The sequence below is a fragment of the Marmota marmota genome, unplaced genomic scaffold (assembly GCF_001458135.2).
Source record: "Marmota marmota marmota unplaced genomic scaffold, marMar, whole genome shotgun sequence".
Lineage (NCBI taxonomy): Eukaryota > Metazoa > Chordata > Mammalia > Rodentia > Sciuridae > Marmota > Marmota marmota.
Genome location: NW_025999982.1, coordinates 9,216,870 through 9,234,174, shown reverse-complemented (window position 1 = coordinate 9,234,174; position 17,305 = coordinate 9,216,870). Strand labels below are relative to the sequence as shown.

Genomic DNA, 17,305 nt, shown 5'->3' with positions numbered 1-17,305 from the left:
GATCATCCTTATTCTGCCAATGACAAGACCACAGCGCAGCAGAGCTGAAACTCACCTGCGGTTCCACGATGACATCTCCTAGTGAGTGCCTGTATTCACACCGGGGCTTGTTGCAAAGCAGAGCTGACCCTTCATCTCTCCGCTGTGTGGCTTCTTGAGGACCTTTTCCCCCTTAGGAGGTTCAAGACCTTCTCCACCCCATCCCACTGGCTTCCTCCCTGGGTGGTAGGAGGCGAGAAGCAGACTAGTCAGGCTGACACCCACTGAAGGCAGGGAGGATTCCCAGGCTGCTCAACCTCCCATAGCTCCTGTGGGCCACTGGCCAACAGTCACGACCAGTCCCCAGATGGCAGACAGAAAGAGAAGGGGTGAATACCTACAGGGCTGGAGATGTGACAAATGAAGAAAAAAAAAAAAGTGAAAGCCACTTGGAGGCCAGAACAGAAGAGGGCTGTACCAGGGGTACAGGGAAAGGCAGGCGCAGGGACAGGAACTGAGGAATCCTTCAGAGCCTTTGCATTTTGCAGCAGTGTGTGTCTTCAAAAGAGGGGATATGAGAGATTTGGGGTTTTTTTTGCCATACTGGGGATTGAACCCAGTGCCCCAGGCAAGCACTCTCCACGGAGCTATAACCCCAGACTAGGAAAGGATTTATTTTTCTTTCTTTTTGGTGGTACTGGGGATTGAACTCAGTGGTGCTCTGCCATTGAGCTACATCTCCAGCCCCTATTTGACTTTCCGTCTTTCTTTCTTTTTGGCAGTGGTGATTAAACCCAGGAGTGATTTACCACTAAGCTACATCTTCAGTCCTTTTTAATTTTTAGTTTTGAGACAGGGTCTCGCTAAGTTTCTGAGACTGGCCTTGAACTTGGGATCCTCCTGGCCACAGCCTCCGGAGTTGCTGGTATTTCAGGCGTGTGCCACCGTGCCCTGCAGAGAGGATTTCTTGATGGTGAAGTTTGTTCATCCTAGGAATGTGGGATGAGCCCTGCTGAGACCCTGAGGACTCTGGGAGAAATTGGTCTGCCAATGGACTTGGAGATGGGTGCAGGGATGACCTGATCTGGACAGAATATGACATTTTCTACTTGTTTGGATTTCACAAAACCTTCCTTTTGGTTTTAGGTTCCCCCAGAGGCAAACTCCGGGACAAGGATTCAAGCACAAGTGGCTTATTTAGGATTATGGTCCCAGAAATACCAGTAGTGAGTAGGGTCATGGGGAGGAAGGGAAGGCAGCCCATACAGGGAGACTGCGCCAGTTACCACACTGAGCAAGAGGAGCAGAGTCCCCCCCCGGGAACCCTTGGAGCTGTGTGGGGCACACCTCCAGTTACCCCTGCACGGGGCCAGGGCCGGGTGCCCATCTCATGCCCATTTATTCAGCAGCCCCCTTGCCCTGCTTGAGGCCTGCTGGCAGGTGAATTCACTCTCCAGCACTTCCGTCTTGCCCTGGGCTGGAGCCAAGGGTGTTTCCATGGCCAGAAAAACCCCCTCAGGCCCAGAGCAGGTGTTGGCAGTCGGCAGCCTCCTGCATCCAGAGACAAGTGCCGAGAGACGTGGGCAGGGTGCCAGCGCCTACTGCACTCTGCCCTCCAGCTTCTTCCTGCACTTCTGCCTTTTTATGAACCTCATGGACTCATCTGTGTCCCACTGTCCCCTCTCAGAAACCCTTGGCATTCTCAAGGCTGAGACCCACTGCCCCTTTGTTCTGCCTCCTCTTGGATAAGCCTACCCACTCTCCTGGTGAGTTGAGGCTCCCAGTACCATCCCTGTTTCAGATTTTGATCCTATGCCCATGTCTGTGGGTCTCCGGTGACAGCATATAGACATGTCCCCAGTCCAATCATCCTTATCTAAGGCATGCCCCACCTCTTCGTTCTCTTCCCATTGGTGGTACCGTATCTACCCAGTCCTTCTAGAATCTGGAATCATTCCTTGATTCTCCCTGTCTTCCAAACTGCTTCCCAGGGTCATCCCCTCTTCTTCACCCACCCCTCCCCCTGCCATTGGTCGGGACTCTCATTATTTTCTACCTGATGTATTCCTGTGGCCTATGAACTGAGGTCCCCACTTTTGGCCTGATGCCCTCCCAGTGCCCCCATCTAGTGTCTTCTCCACAGAGGTCCCAAGTGCCAACCTCTAGCAACACTTGGGCTTAGCATCTAGGAGCCTGTGGGTTTAATCCCCAGCATCATAAAGTAAAGTGACAACCTGGACTTGTCATGCTCTGTCCAAGACCCATTCCAGATCCAAGCACCTTGGCCTGGTGCACAGAGCAAAAGCTACCCTTTCTTGAACCTCTGATTCATCCCTGGCCACTCTCAGCTCTGCCTCCTGGGACTTGTGGTGTGTGCTGTGCTCTTTCAGGCAGCTGGGCTTCCTCTCATGCCCTGCCTGTGCTTGGTGTCCCTTTTCTTCCATTTGTTTTTGCTGCTCATGCTAAGACCCAGCTCAGATGGCGCCTCCTCTTGGAAGTCTTCCCTGAATGCCTCAGGCTGGATTAGACACCCTTCTTTTGTGCTCTTATATCAGTGCAAGCATCAGAAAATCCACTTCAAACAGGCTTAAATAACAATGGAAATTGATTGGCTCCTGGAACTGAAAAATCAAGGGGTAGGGCTTGCTGCAGATGATGTGTGATCCAGGGGCTTAAAACGATGCCCCTGGGTCCTCCCATTGCTTAGCTCTGCCTTTCTCTGGGTGGGCTTCCTTCTCAGAGTCCTTGGAGGGCATCGCATCACTTCAGACTCACATCTTGCCCAATCCAGTGCAGTGAGTCATTCAAGGAAACACGGGCTCCTCTGGATCTCACTTAGGATTTACTTGCCCCTTTCCACACCGATCAAAATGGCCGAAGGCTTACAGCGTTCTGCTCCAGGGGTTGGCAAACTATGGCTGAATCCTGCCTAGCGCTTGTTTCTGTAAATAAAGTTGTGTTGTAACACAGCCACGCCCATTTGTTTATGCATAGTTCCAGGCTATTTTTATGCCAGTGCCAGAGTTGAAGAGTAGGGGCAGAGGACAGCAGGCTTGCTGCTCAGAGACAGTAAATATTTCAGGTGTTGAGGACAAGGTACAAAATGAAGGGGGATTGAGAGAGAGAGAGAGAGAGAGAGAGAGAGAGAGAGAGAGAGAGAGAGAGAGAACAAATTTCCATGTCATTTTTATTGATGAAATTACAATAATAATTGAATACAGCATATATATGTCTGCTAATGAGAAGAATGGAATTTAGGGCAAAGAGGTAACATTTTACTTAATTGGGGTTAAAATCAATGCTCCCTATCATCAGATTGATGACAAATAATTATCTATTAAAACCATTCTTGCTGGTCATGATGTAACTCAGTAGTAGAGCACCTGCCTAGCATGAGAAAAAACACTAGGTGGGATCCTCAGCACCGCCCAAAACAAAACAATAAAACAATCATATAGTCTGAAATACAAAAGCAGGCAGGATTTGGTCTGCAGGCCATAGTTCACAGACTCCTGAATTAAATCAAACTATTATAGGAATCAAACCCCAGGGAGGAAGCTATGGAGCTGGAAAAGACAATGACAATCCACTCTGGTGGTAGAGACGATATAGATGCCACAGTCTTAGTGAATGGGGTTATCTTTGTGATGTGCTGTTGACGGATTCAGGGTATGGCAGGCATTTTATTTTATTTTTATTTTTAGTAATAAATAAAATTATTTATTTTATTATTCGAGCTGGAGCTTGAACCCATGGTGCTCTACCATGGAGCTACATCCCTAGCCACTTTCAGTCACTGAGTGTGGCAGGCATTTTAAAAGGTATTTCTTTATAAGACAAGTTCATGTCCATTTGGCCCCTGCATCCTGACAATATCCCTATATGTAGGCAGGGTAAGGGTGGCTGTGTTCTTTTCAGAAGGAAAACAGAAGCTCAGGGAGAAGTGACTTGTCCAAGGTTTCATGGCAAGGTTTCTCTGGGACACCTTTGAATATTCTAAGGCATCGGTCTCATAAAACATGCCTTGTTGGTTCACTGAACAGGTGTGATGGCCCCTGGCTGGGGGCGCAGAGGCAGAGAGAGAGATCCAGGCTGGTTGGATAATGGCTTGGGAGGCTACTTCTCCAGATGGCTATGTGTCACCGGTGGTCTACAGGGATGAGTCTGGTCGACACAGCTGCTCAAGAGCTCACTGTTGCTTCAAGAATCTCTGGCTGGGCTGGGGCTGGGGCTCAGCAGTAGCACACTTGCCTGGCATGTGTGAGGCACTGGGTTTGATTCTTAGCGCCACATATAAATAAATAAAATAAAGCTCTATCAGCAACTATCTATCTATCTATCTATCTATCTATCTATCATCTATCTATCTATTTATCTATCTATCTATCTGAATCTTTGGCTGGGCTGGGGTTGTGGCTCAGTGGTTGCCTGGCATGTGTGAGGCACTGGGTTCGATTCTCAACACTGCATATAAATAAATAAAATAAAGGTCCATTGGTAACTAAAAAGTATTTTTAAAAAAATTTCTGGCTGGGCATACTGGTACAGTCCTGTAACCCTAGCTACTCATGAGACTGAGACAGGAGGATCACAAATTTGAGGCCAGCCTCAGAACTTATTTATCTTTAGAACCCTGTCTAAAGATAAATAAATAGGGCCAGAGATGTAGTTCAGTGGTAGAATGCCCATGAGTTCAATCCCAGTAACAAAAAGAAAAGAAGAATCTTAGCACCTAGGCCTGCCTCTCCTACTCGTAACTGCCCCATGCAGGACAGGTAATACCAGCACAGCAGCCTAGAGCTACAAGGAAACCAGGCTTTAGGCAAGAATGCCCAGAACCACACATAAAGACCCTGACCCCTCACCTTGCTGCCTCCAGACTGCAGGCCTGGCCTCATCTGGACCTCTGAGGAACATTCCTGGATCCTGTTGGCCAGGCTGGGGGCAGAGCTTCCCTGGCCTCCGACAGGGCTGCCCAAGGTCAGAGAAGAACTCTGGGGATGGGCAGAGGCACACAGACATGGAGGATGGATGCCGGGTTCCCCTCCAGGATGGTGAGCACGTGTGTGCACATTCACACATTCCCCGTCTCGCACGCATATTCGTACACTCCCATGGTCACACCTATCTTCACCAGGATTCTCACCTACACACACATGCATGCTCCATGGTTTCTCAAACTTATTTGCACCCCGAAACTCACACAACATGTTCATCCGCACCTGCGTTCATTTCCTGGGGTTGCTCTAACAAAGTACCACATACAGGGTCGCATCAGACAACAGACACTGTCTTACGGTTTTGGAGGCTAGGAGGCTAGGAATTCAAGTTCAAGGTTTCTCCTGAGACCTGTAGGGGAGGATCTTTTCTCTTCCAGCTTCCGGTAGCCCCAGGGGCTCCTTGGCTCCCAATCTTTCCCAGTGTTCTCTAGTCACCTCTGTGTCTTCACATGAACATTTTTTTTTTCTTTTCTTTTTTCACTTTGAGACAGTGTTTTGCTAAGTTGGCCAGGCTGGCCTCGATCCTTCGACCCTCCTGCCTCAGCCTCTCCAGTAGCTGGGATTACAGTCGTGCGCCACAGCCCCAGGCGCTTAAGGACGTCTTATAAACACACCAGTCCTCCTGTATCTGGGCCACACTACTGCAGTACCAACTCCTAACCAATGACATCTGCTTGTTCCTTTTCCCAAATAAGATTGTATTCTGAGGTGCTGGGCAATAGGACTTCATTTTTTAAAAAAATTTTGGGGGGAGGGAATGAAATTCAACCCTGTGGTTAAATTGGTCATGAAACCTCACATGCACAATACAGTATTCCCACAGTGATGCCCATCTACAAACTTCCACATTCCCATAAGCACAAGCTCACACTTACCCAGAGATGCTACCAGGATCACCCACGCCCAATCCCAAAGTCTCCTAGTCTTCCACACAGCCCTGCATGAGCCCCTAGGCTCCCCGCCCCCTGCGTCCCTGTGGCCACACTCAGAGGCCACCCCGGGGAGGTCATGCTCACAGCCCTGCACATTTGCAGTCTCACACTTGGCTCAGTCTCACATCCCCTCCCACCCACACACTCTCTCCTCCCTGACTCCTCCTCCAGCAAACAGATCCCCCAACCCACCCTCACCCTGGGCCCAGCTGGGCCACCCCAGGAAGGTCTCCTAGCCCTCTGGAATGGGGTGCCCCCCACACAAGCCTTCCTCCTTCACAGACTCCCACTCTCCCATCTCAGGGGCAGACAGACAGACAGACAGACACTCTGTCACACTCGCACACGCCCCTCGGCAGCCCCACGGCAGCAGTCTGTTCCTCATTATGGGCCAATGCGCCTGTTTACTCACCCAGCTGGAGATGGTTAGAGAGTGATAAATAATGAAAGAGAAAACAGGCTTTTCCCCTCTGCGGCTTCTATTTATGTAACATGTGTCACAGCGCACTCACAGACTTTGTTTCGGAGCTGGTTGCAGGAAATAGTTTATTTTTTCCGGACGGTGGCTTGAGGGGTGGGGTAGGGGGGCCAGGGTTTGGGTTTCTGGTCTCACGCCCATGGGAGTTTCGGGATCTGGGCTCCCAGCGTCCTCCTCCTCTGGTGCCGCCTCCCCTGACACCCCCGGGGGCAGACATCATGGCTGGAGGCGGCCAAAGAACGGGGTTCTCCCACTCGACCAATTTGGAAGGAACTGGGATGGCTGGGGCCCCTCCCAGCTGCCTCTGAAACCTCCCAAACAGATGGGCTTGTTTTAAGAGCCAGACAGCTTGAAGCTAGGACTCCCTGAGAGGAGGCAGTTGGACAAGGGGCTTCCTAGGTAGCCTGCACCTGTTACGGGGGAGAGGATGCAGAAGGATCCATTCTATAAAATAAGAATTAAAACAAAATCCACTCCTCGTGCTCACAGACCACTCTTCCATCTGTGGTCTCTGAAGCCTCAGGACATTTACTGGCTGCTTCTCAGGTGAGGTGACGGGTGGTGAGGGGGGCTGGCCGTGGGCTGCTCAGCTGCTTGATGGGAAGCCAGGACTCAGGCCTCAGCCTCCAGAACCCTCACATAACCGCTGCCTCCCTCCTCCAGGGACACCTCCCTGGTGAGGGTCCAGCGTCACTCATGCTAAGGCTGGTGGGAGTGGGTTATAAGGGTGTAGGGGGTAGAATGGGGGGAATGGGGGACATTAGAAATCTGAGAAGTGCTTCCTGCCTACTCCCCAAATACTGAGTGGAGCATCCTGCATAACAAACCAGGGAAGGAGGAAGTGACAGAAAGCTCCTCTGCTTACCACCCCCAGGGCAGGAAAGCTTTGGGGCATTTGGAGGAATTGTACTCTCTCTTGGGTTTGTCTATGAACGGGCAGGAAGATGATATCTTCATTTGACACGGAGCCCCACTGTTCCCCCAGGCCACTGCTGGGGGAACCCAGAAGTACCAGAAACTACCCTGTTTTCTGCAGATTCCACTGTGGAAAATGGAACTGGGAGCCCCAACTCCTACCAACTGTTGGGGAGGGGTAACAGGGGCAGGGGCAGAATCCTGCTCAGTGGCTCAGCAGCTTCTGCAGGGGTATCCCACAGGGATCTCCTGGATTGGGGAAGGAATGGCCACATTCCCAAGACAAGGACTTTTAACATTAATTTAAGAGCTGATAGCACTGGTCTAGTGCAAAAGAGACAAAGCCCAAGAAGATCCTTTTCAAATTTAATGCATGTCAGATACAGAGAGAGCTTCTCAGAGGCTGATCCCCAGGCTCCCTCTCCCAGGGTGGTGATTCAGCAGGTGGGGGTGTCTAGGATAATCATCCTGGTGAACAAGTTCCTGGGAATTGGGAGTTCTGGGACTGGTCATTTCCCAAAGACTTGGAGACAACAGTGTCCTAAGTGGGCCCTGGAGGCAGCCACCCGCCACCACTCGCTTCCACCCGCCAACATCACCGCACATAAGCTGAGATAGAGGCACATCCATCACAGAAGCTGATCAGAAGGGCATTTGACTTCCCTCAGTGTGGAAGCAGTCTGATCAGAAGAAGGATAAAACTGGTTTAGAAGGAAGAAGGGAGGGAAGGAAATAGAATTTGTCAGCACCTAGTAGGTACCATTTTTACCTGGCTGCTTTTTAATTTTTGCCATTCGTACCTATTTCTGGAATCTAAAACACTCAAACATTCTATTTCTTATTACCAAGTAATGCTCGCAGGCATGCGTACCTCATCAGAGAGACAACAGGGCGGTTCTGTGTATCTTAAAGCATTTGCTCTGTGCCTGGGATGTGCCAGGACTTTACACATGTTGCTTGATGTTTGCCACATTGTAACACTGATGGCAATGCTATCCCCGGTTTACTAATGAGAACACAAAGCTCAGAGAGGTTTAGTGACTTAAAAAAATTTTTTTTATATTTGTAGATGGACAGAAAGCCTTTATTTTATTTGTTTATTTTTATGTGGTGCTGAGGATCAAACCCAGTGCCTTACACATGCTAGGCAAGCGCTCTACCCCTGAGCCCCAGCCCCAGCCGCAGCCTGTGTTAGTGACTTTTATAAGGCCACCCCACTATGCAAGTCTTGGCAACAGGGAAAGCTGGTGTTTTAATTTTTTTGGTACTCCCCAGTAATTGAACTCAGGGTGCTTTACCACCAAGCTACATCCCCAGTCCTTTTTATTATTATTATTATTATTATTTTTTATTTTGAGACAGAGTCTCGCTAAGTTGCCCAGGCTGGCTTGGAACGTGTGATCCTCCTGTCTCAGCCTCCTGAGTAGCTAAGGTTACAGGTGTGCCCCATCCCTCCCAGCACTCAGCACTCTGTTTACTGCCGCAAGCAGGAGCCCCTTTGGGATTCTGAGAGTCAGCATCCAGATCCTGCTTTTCAGCTCTTTCCCCAGGACTCCGTCTCTGCCACTCTGTGGAATGGAGAGGTTGGTGGGGAGGCAACCTCTCTGCTGCTCCCCAGCATCTCTGTGGTTTGGGTCCCTATGGACTCTCGCAAAGCCCACCCAGCACACACCTTGAGCTCTCTCCCAGGGAGCTGAGCATTGGGGGTCTTGGGGACCACCTTTGGATTCAATCCCTAGAGCACTCGTGGATCTGAGGAGGTCCCAGGAGGGCAGGGCCATGTGAGCCAGCTTAAGGAGCACCCCACCTGCATGTCCAAGAGCCTCCTGCACCCCTGTTCCTTTGGCAGGTTGGGGATGGCATGAGCTAGTGGGAGGGAGAAGGGCCAATGGCGACAGCCAAAGTCTGGACATTAGTTCAGGCTACGGGCTAAACATGATTCAAACAAGGACTCACAGCAGCTTCACAGGGACTTCGTGCAGACCCCCATGGACACTGGCCTGCACTTCCTCATGCTCTTGTGTACCCCCTGCACAGAATCCCATTCACGAAAACCCTGACAGAGCTCCAGACTCTTGTGTCCCTGTGGACAGAGCCCAGGTGTTCTGCACACCTTGTCTGTCTCTAACCTTCACACTGACCCTGCAAGGAAGCTGCTGTCCTGACCCTACCAGCCTCACAGAGGAGAGAAAAGGGGCTCAGAAAAGCCAAGTGACTGGCTGCCTTTCCTGTGTCTCCCCTAGCACCCAGCAGGTGTTCAGAAGTCCACCCACAATGTGGACATACAAGTTTTCTTTCATGTAGGCTCCTTGCAAGCCCCAGATGCCTCTTTCTCCAAACACATCCTGAGCTGCGATCTCTGCAGGCTGAGAAATTCAAAGACCCTCACAGCCAGCACTTCCCCAGCACTGGTGCCAACAGCGGGAGTTCCCTGGGATCCAGCCTCAGTTTCCCCTCTGTCTCTCAGGCTCGCACACCTGAGCAAGCCCCTCCCTGCTCTGAAGAGACAGTGCTGGCTGGGCCCCTGCCCCATGCCTGACCCTCACTCTGGAAGCTTCTGGGTTCAGCCACCTCCATCCTCCCTCTTCCTCTGAAACGTCAGACCTGGCACTGCCCCCCGCAGCCCCCTCTCCCTGCGGCCCCCAGGGAGCCCAGGCTTTGCTCGAGGGCAGTGAGTGAAGCCGGCTGTAACAGAGAAACCTCGGGCTCCTCTTTAGAAGTCCCCGGAGGAGGCAGATCTGAGGAAAGGCTGCCGAGAAGGCGCCTGCAGCAATGTCAGCTTGAGAACAACCCGGCTGACAGGATGCTGAGCGGGGATTAAGGTCGGGATCAGGGAAGCCGGGGAAATGAAGGCAAGTTCCCCGCATCCCTCGCTGCCACCTCCGAAGCTGACTGTGCTGCTGGGTTTGTCTTCTTGTTTGTTCTTGCTCTGGGAAAGTGGGTGGGGAGGGAAGCAGGCAGGGGCCAGGCAGGAGTGGGGGAAGGACAGGGGAGAGGTGGACAAGGGCAGGGAGCCCTGGAGAGTGAGCCTGCGCTCTGCGTCCCAAGGCCCAGCTAGGGGCGGGGCAGAAGCACAGGTGCCTTTACCTGGAACCTTCTCATATGCTGTCCCCATCAGGTGGCTAGTCTCTTGGACAGTGGGGCTCCCAGTCATCTCCCCTGGTCCCCTATCCCCAGGTCCTGAGTGTGGGTGGTGGGATCAGTGAGGATAGAATTGACCTCACCATGAGGCACTCCACACCAATGTAGTGGGTGCCATACACCATCAGAAAGGGGAGGAGCCTGTTTCCACCTGTCTACAAATGCAAGATCCCTGTTGTAGGGCAAGGCCCTGTACCAACCTGCCTTCTCACTGAAATGTCACAGGAACCCAATCAAATGGGCTACTGATTTCTAGGTCATCCAATGCAGCAAATTCTAGTGAGACCTCAAACCCTTGCATGGTGTCATGGTAAAGAATGTCTTGGCTTCTGGTTTCAGTCTGTGTGGGCTGGAATTTTGGTTCTGTCATTGACTTGCTGTGTTACCTTGGGCAAGGTGGCTAGCCTTTCTGTGCCTTGGATAAGACTATAGCATCTTCTTATAAGGTTGGTGAGCAGAGGAAGGGAGTGAACACATGAAACTGCATGGAGTAGAGCCGGCCACAGAGGTCATGTGCCATAGGCTGGTGTATTATCATAGGGGCAGAGGGAAGGAAGAATCATGGCAACCAGAAGTCAATTGCTTGAAGTCTTCCTGGAGGAAGGGAGGGTGGAAATCTAACTTTGGTGGCTAAAACTTGGCAGGGGTGGGGGAGTAGAGTAGGGGTGAAGGACAGCACTCTTGTTTACCAAGTGTGATTTAAGCCTGCATCTGATGAGAGGTGGAGAGGGTGCATTCCCAAGGAGCCCCACCCCCAGCCTGTATTTCTCCAAAGTTCCTGCTCTAACTAGAGGTATCATGACTACTCTCTCCTAGCTCTTCCAAGGGCCAGTTGAGATGCAAAGACCATGATAAGACACTGGTTTTCAAAGTTCCCTTCCCCAAATGGGGCTTATTCCAGAAATCCTTGCAATTCAGACTCTAGTTGCACCTGGGCTCTCTGGACCTGGTGAGGAAGGGGCAGGTATAGAGAGTACAAACCTGGAGGCAGAGAGTCCCTGGGGTTGGGTTGTAGCTCTACCATCCACAGCTGTTGGAGCAAGTCAATTTGCCCTTTTGGACTCAGTTGCCCAATCTGTGAAATGGAATAATAATATCCACCTTGGATTTGCAGTGTTGGGCAGTTACTTAATACATGCCCAAGGCTGATCTTCAATTTGGTGGTTATTGAGTTCTAGCCAGGTACCAGGTCCTAATGAATGTGCCCCTTACCTGGCCCTCAAGGAGCTGGTGGTCTATACCAAGTGTGAGTATGCGGCTGAAGGTAGCAGCACTACCCGAAAGGTTAACCCAGGAACCAGGCGTCTCCCCCGTCTAGGCCCCATGGTCTGCTTACCTGTCTACCTGCAGCCCTTCCTGGGGTCCTCAACTCCCCACCCTTCTCCAGACATACTGGCCAATGGGTTGGGATGGGGAGAGGGTCTGGGGAGGCTGAGGGCCTAGGATGGGGTTCTAGGAGAAGGGTCTTTGGAGAAGGGTCTTTGAGTCTGGTTTTTTTTTTTTTGGTGGGAAAATCCTGCACAGGGGTCCAGTCTCTGCAGAAATGTGCAGGGAGTATCTTGCTAGGAATTTTTTATCTCCGGAGGACTGATTTCTAGAGAAGCTAATTTTAAAAACACCTCTTCTTTTTTTCCCTATTAATCAGCCACGTGTATTTATTACAGAAAATTTGGAAGATATAGAAAAGTCTAAGGAAAGAAAGATCAGCCTTAATCTGATCACTCAGAGATAAACCTGGTAAGATTTTCCTTTTTCTGCTGTTTTTTTTTTTCCCAAGTTCACCCTCACACATATGCTCATGCTTATATATGTAACTTTATTGCGGCAGAATATGCTTAATGTACATGTATCATGAACATTTTAGAAATCTGATCATGGAGGAATGAACATATCACAATTTTGTAAACAATTTTTTTTCATTAAATAATACTCAAGAACTTCCTCTCAGACCATTAAATATTCTTCTCAACATAATCCTTTTTGGGGGGTGTGGAGGTAGGGGGTACTGGGGATTGAACCTAGAATGGCTCTACCCTTGAACTACCATTCCCAGGCCTTTAAAAGTTTTATTTTGAGCTGTGTGCAGTGGTACATGCCTGTAATCCCAGTGGCTCAGGAGGCTGAAGCAGGAGGATAAAAACTAGCCTCAGCAATTTAGCAAAGTCCTAAGCAACTCAGTGAGACCCTGTCTCTTTTTCTTTTTCTTTCTTTTTTTTTTTTTTTTTGGTACTGAGGATTGAATTTAGGAGCACTCAACCACTGAGCCACACCCCTAGCCCTATTTTGTATTTTATTTAGAGACAGGATCTCACTGAGTTGCTTAGCACCTCACTGTTGCTGAGGCTGGCTTTGAACTTGTGATCCTCCTGTCTCAGCCTCTGGAGCCACTGAGATTACAGGTATATACCACCACATGCAGCCTGAGACCCTGTCTCTAAATAAAATATAAAAAAGGGCTGGGGATATGGCTCAGTGGTAAAGCACTCCTGAGTTCAATCTCCAGTATCCAAAAAAAAAAAAAAAATTATTTTGAGACAGGGTCTTGCTAAATTGCCTAGGTTGGCCTTGATCTCACAATCCTCTGGCCTCAGCCTCCTGCGTCTCAGGATTATCTTCTTAACATAATCCAAGATGCCAGGACCCTGCTACAGCTTTTGGAAACCTCTTTTAAAAACATGTCATTTTATGAATCCTCTTTTTATTGGCTATAGAGGCTATTTCTAGATTTTTTTTGCTATTTTAAACAACACTGTAGCGAACATCCTAGTAGGAGAAACCTTTGAGAGAGCAACTAACTTTGCGATCATTCATTTACATGTCTATCCTCAACCCCGAGTTCCGTCCTTTCTAGGCAGGTTCATTTTTATGAACTTCAGGTCTCGCTTACCCTGGTTCACAGCAGGCGTCCCATAATTATTGGATTGAATTGCTCCTCAGGAGCTTATGCTCCAGGCAGATTAGGAAGAAGCCCACTTCTCTTTCTTAAGCGTGTGGGCGTCCCCACTGCCTCTTTGCTGGGCCCACCATTCTTTCCCTTAAAAAAACATTCCCAGTCTAGAGCCGCTGTCATCCGGGAGGCTCAGTGAGCCACTCTTCTTTTCATCTCTTATCTTCCTGGGCAAACCAAACCTTGCTTCCCCTGCTGGGACCCTCCCCCTCCGGACCCCACAGAGCCCCATGCAGCAGCCCCCTCTCCAGCTGCCATTTCTGACAGCACAGACCTCTTGGTCCTTGGAGGTTCCCCATGGCACCCCCAGCCCTGCCTCTGTCTGGGGCCACCTCCCATGGCATCCAGGCGCCTTTGTCCTTCCTCCTGGGGACTCTAGGCAGATGCTGTTATTCTTACTAGTACACATGAGTAGAATCACAGATTTTGGAGCTTGAGATCTTACTCCCAGTCTTTAAAAGGGGGCAGGGGGTGGCAAGAAGAAAACGTACTAATTTAATTTCCTCTCCTCAAGTATGCATGCTCCCAACCTCCTGGAATTCTCTCTTCCCCCTCTCTTCTCCTTCTCCTTTCTGTCTCTCAGCTCTGACCCACACTCTCCCACCCTCCTGTCCTCCTCTCCTCTCCCCTTCTTTTTTAAGTTTTTTTTTTTCTTTTAACTTTCAAGGTCATTCCGGACTCTGCCGCCGCCAGTCCCTTGGTGAGACGTGAGCGCCATTGGCGTCCGTGGCCTCTGTTTCCGTGGCAACCCAGTAACCATTAATTTTCAATTAAAGGAGACAAAAAGCTCGATGACAGCTCCAGGTCTGCTGAAGATGTCAAGAATCTGTATTAATATACAGCAAGAGAGCATAATTGTGTGTCCATCTTCCAGAGCAGCGAAAAATGGAGGGATAATTACCGGCTCGAAAGCCACTCTGTAATTTAGTTCTTACTGTCACCACAGCCCTACACATTAGCATAAATTAAAAGCAGAGTTTATTGTTATCAAAGTGCATTGATATCGCCAGACCCGCTTTCTTCCTTTTAACTGTTTGTTGTGGGTGAGTGACTCCCCAACTCCTGCCGAGGTCTCCCTGGATAGGGAGAATGGAAGTACCGGGGTGCTAGACCTGCAAGGTCACGGCCACTTCTGCCATCCTTGGGGCCTCAGGGCAGAAGGAGACAAGGGTCAAGATGTTGCCTGTCTGATGGGGGCTGGGGATGGTGGGGGAACTTGGATGTGAATTCACCTTTCACATGGGAAGTGCTTTGTTTGGCTTAAGAATTTTCCAGCTCTTTCCAGAGGGGACCACTGCCCCGTGTCAGATCCTGCTGCCCCATCTTGGGTATAGTGGAGGGCAGGCAATAGATGCTCAGCGCCAACCTGTTAGACAAAGGAATGAGCAAGGGCTAAGGGGTTTCCTCTCCTGGGCTGCATGTCGGAGGATGGACCTTCTTACTTTCCCAATTAGGGGCATGGCCAGCTCAGGTGGAGGGAGGTACCCCGAGAGGAGCTCAGTTCCTGCTCCAGCGCCTGGGATCCATGCTCCTCAGAACCTGGGTCTGCTGGGCCACCCACTCTTGTGGCCGGGGTCCTGCCATGGCTACCACCCTGCAGCCTCACTTCAAGTAGTCGGAGCGCCTTGAAGTGTCTCTCGCGTGCCAGTGACAGCCGCAGAAATCATGAATTTCCGTGAATGGGGATGCGGGGTTTTCTTGTATTCTATCCAGAGAGAGCTGTCCTTCAGAGGGGAATTTAGTGTAATTACCCTTAAGGGAGCGATCCTTACACAGTCAGTCACAACACTGACCTCCTGGCTGAGATTTGACAGCAAAATTACAGGCTGTGTGCTCAACAGAAGGGGCATCCTCCTTTATTTTGGGAGGGGGGAGGCGGGAAGGAAGGGGGAGGAGGGAAAGGCGATACAGAAGCTTTGAAAAGAAAAGGGCTGGCTTACAGCTGCCAAGCACATGGGTTCTCTTTGGCACAGTGTCCCGGGGCAGGGGGAAGCTACCCAGAGATCCCCTGGCACTTCAGCGGGTTGGTGAGGAGTGGCCGAGGTGGCTCTCCAGCCCTTTAAATCTTGGAGCCATGACTTGTGATCTTTGCTAAAGTCAATCTTATTCTAGATAGGGTTGGAGGGTACTAGGAACTATTTGATAAACTCCTCGGGCATGTTTTCCCAAGCACATCTGTCCCTTGGCCCTTCCCACAGTGCTGGAAATTCTCATCACTCTTTGTACCTTTGAGTGAACATCTGAGACCCTGTTAACCTGCACCTAGGTGCCTGGCAGGGCTAACATGCTAATCTGTGACCATTCCAAATATAGCCCAGGCTTATCTTTCAGACGTACTGGCCTGTCACACAGCAGGACACTAAGGACACAGGCCAGGTGAATTTTACCTGAACTAATGGAAGGAGTGATGGTATACCCTAAATCTCAGAGCTTGAAGGGGCTCTGGAAATGGGGGTGTCCTGATGGCTCCCAGAACAGGTCACCCCAACCTCTGCTCCACCTCCACCCAACACAGGAGCTCAGCACCCCGAAAGAGGACCATCCAGCCACGTGACATGGGAGGCCGAGGCAGGAGGATCACAAGTTCTAGGCCAGCCTGGGCAATGTAGCAATTTACCCTGTCTCAAAAAAATTTTTTTCTTGAAAGGACTAGGGATGTAGCTCAGTGGTACATCTGAGAGCACCTCTGGTTTCAATCTCCAATACCAAAGGGAAAAAAATAAAAAGAGAGGTCCATTCCACTGTTAAATACCGATCAGAGGAAATTTCTCCTGGACTTTTTTTTTTTGCAAAATCCTGTTTCCCTAAAATTCTTACCTTCCTTGTGGAGACTCAGGAATGAATGTGAGATGGTTCTTCAGCTGCCTGAAGACAGCTCAACTGTCAGTTGGAAGGAGAAACCTGAAGCCCTGTGAGGTGAGTGGTATTTTCACAACAGAGAAGAACTGGAGCTCTAGCCCTGGGTTAGATGGCTCCTCCAAGGTCACAGAGCTCTCAATACCTAAATGCAAACCATGGTGCATTTTGGGTTGCTGAGAATGAGCCTGTTTTTTTTTTTTTTTTTTGGTGGGGGGACCCAGGCCTGTTCTGAACTTTCAGTATGTGGGAGAAGGGGACTGGCTTCCTGTGGGATTTCTGCCTGCATTCTGACCAGCAGGTCCTCTTCCCTCCTGTACAGGGTGAGAAGGGCTCCTTCCCTTCTGCAGCTCCCCCTTTCCTGCCCCCAAGTCCAAGGGGGACCCACAGGTGCAGTCTAGCTCCTCCCTCCCCTGAGGACCCAGGTCCCTGCCTGGGCTGAAGTCCATACCCAGGAGTCTGGGGCACCCCTGGGAGGCCCCTGCCCTGGGCTCTGAGTGGCTCCCCTCCCCACAGATGTAAATCCGGGCCCCAGAGTGGCCACACAGAACATACATCTTAAACAAACACTTCTCCTTGCTGTTTATCTCCCTGGCCTTTAAACAAACTCTTTCAAAGGTTTCTGCTGATAGGAGAGATTTACTGAAAACCATTCCTTACTTAAAAGCCCTGGGTTTATGCTGCTGGGGAGGGGGCAGCGGGGCCTTCGGGCCTGGGGTTTCTCTGCCTCCGGACCACATGTTTATCCTCTGGGCCTTGATAGAGGAGCAGCTCAGACTAATCTTTATGGAAAAGAAAATAATAAAAGCAGGAAAGGGGAGGGGTAGAAGTTGGGGGAGGTTTGGTTCTTGTCACTGACTCCAGGAGGCCCTGGCAGGCCCGGGTGTGGCAGCGCCCACCCTCAGTGGCAGGGAGGGGTGGGGCCCCTGTGGACTTTGGACAGAAGGCCCTTGGGCAGGTGACTGTTCTTGGGCTTCCACCCCCCCCCTGGCTGAGGCCAGAGTGGGCCTCTCCCAGCCGCACGGGGTGGGGCTGTGGGGGGGTGGGGAGCAGTCAC

At 50.6% G+C, this 17,305-nt stretch overlaps 2 long non-coding RNA genes across 2 annotated transcripts; one reads left to right on the top strand and one right to left on the bottom strand.

Moving 5' to 3' along the window:
* The first annotated feature begins 6,220 nt into the window (after positions 1-6,220).
* Positions 6,221-14,389, top strand: LOC125617448. Its single transcript, XR_007348451.1, has 3 exons — positions 6,221-6,935; positions 12,091-12,182; positions 14,060-14,389. It is a non-coding gene; the product is annotated as an uncharacterized LOC125617448 (long non-coding RNA).
* LOC125617449 lies at positions 9,931-16,289 on the bottom strand. The gene is made up of 3 exons (XR_007348452.1): positions 16,210-16,289; positions 11,427-11,520; positions 9,931-11,039 (listed from the first exon to the last, which is right to left on the bottom strand). It is a non-coding gene; the product is annotated as an uncharacterized LOC125617449 (long non-coding RNA).
* Positions 16,290-17,305: the final 1,016 nt, after the last annotated feature.